The sequence below is a fragment of the Acyrthosiphon pisum genome, chromosome A1, assembly GCF_005508785.2.
Source record: "Acyrthosiphon pisum isolate AL4f chromosome A1, pea_aphid_22Mar2018_4r6ur, whole genome shotgun sequence".
NCBI classification, from domain to species: domain Eukaryota; kingdom Metazoa; phylum Arthropoda; class Insecta; order Hemiptera; family Aphididae; genus Acyrthosiphon; species Acyrthosiphon pisum.
This window is the reverse complement of record NC_042494.1, coordinates 138216859-138218664: the sequence shown is the minus strand read 5'-3', so window position 1 is coordinate 138218664 and position 1806 is coordinate 138216859.

Below are 1806 nucleotides of genomic sequence, written 5' to 3'. Positions count from 1 at the left end.
TAAAGTTTTATCTGTTCAAGTTTTATTCTGTTGTTAAAGTGTAAACATTTAATACAACGCTCCTGATATATTGTTACAATAGCAGTTGAAAAATATTAAAAATACTTAGGCATAATTTTTTTTTACAAGCATTTAAAGATCGAATTTTGACAAAATTTGAATAAATATTTTGTAGTCAAACATTTATAAAATGTTCAACTTTTATATCTAAGAATTAAAAATTTAAAACAAGATTCCACGTAAGTAGTTAATTAAACGTAACTAAAATAACTATTTTAGTTATTTTGTTGTGATTGTATAATATTATTCGTGGGCACTTGAAACTTCTAGAGTGTACTATTATATATCTATGATAGTACTACGATTTGTAGTTGATGTATAACGCGTTATAAGTACCTAATGGACATTGTGATATGATTAATTTGGAATTTATTATAGATACCTATTATTGGTCAATCTTTTTTTTAACACCATAGATAAGTATGTAATATATCTTATACCTAGACTGACATACCGTCTCCACTCAGAATCGTTTTTATTATACAGTGATATTATATCATTGAATTCAAATTTAATACTATCCATTGTACAGTGACCCACTTGTAACCTACTGTACAGCAGAGTGACATCCACTTACCCACCTTTTTTTGTATTGTTTGTTATTTATAAGATTAATATTATGATAAAAACACATTATCCAAAAAAGTGGTCTCGTGCCTTATTGTTTATTGGTCATAGTTCTTGAAACTCTTGAGTACGTTTCATATTTCAGTACACACCGTCCTTAATATGTATCACCAAGAGTGTTGTAAATGACGATTCTGTCGTTTAAATTAAAAATTAAAAAAGTTTTATACTCAATAAATAATTGTGGTCTTTGAAACTTGTTTATTTTTAACACGTATTAAAAAGTTGCCTACAGTTTAATCCTCGTCTCCTCGTATCTAATACCAGATTGACATCAGATTTGAAAATAGAGTTGTCATTGATATCCAGAGAGTTCAAAAATGTATCCCATTCATCCTGTCGGCGAGTTTGCAGGAGAGTTCTTATAAATTTGATTTTACCGTTAAGTTGGCGTTTAGTTGCAGGGTCACGGGTTTGTTGCCATGCACTACGGATACGGTTTTTCTAAGCAATTTCCACAAGGATTTCATTCGGAATTTGGTGGTTGTGGCGGCTTGTGGGTACGTATGAGCAAGATTCTACTGTTGACGCAATGGTGTTGGATAGGTATTGGAGGGCTGTATCGATTTTTACTGAAGCATCCTTTTGAACATTTGATTTTAGAATTGATCTCTCAAGTGTGTTGGCATATTTGAGCCAATTTATTTTACGACATGTGTGAGGCGGCTAATCAGTCACTGGGGAGTCTGAGATAGTGAGTAGTATGGGGTTATGGTCGGAAGATAATTAATTTAAGTTGAATACTTCAACGAGATGTAGTGGGAGCTTGTGTAGTGCTACGTCCAATATGTCTGGTCGATGGACGGGGTTAGCTGGGAAGTGGGTAGGTGAGCTAGGGGCGGTAACGACGTAGTCAGAGTTTTTAGCATGACGGTATAAGACCCGACCTGCTGGATTAACGCAGTTGCTGTTTCATAGGGGGTGTTTGGCGTTTAGGTCGCCAGCAATTATAAACCAATCACAGCTGCTTGTCAGGAGGTTGAGATCGCTTTCAGCAAGAGGTGACTGAGGGCGTTTGTAAACAGCAGATATTTGGATTAGGTCTTGACCTAGAGAGATCTCGACATATGTTGAGTTTAATGAGGATTTTTAGATGCACCTGGCGGTGAACGATGCGTT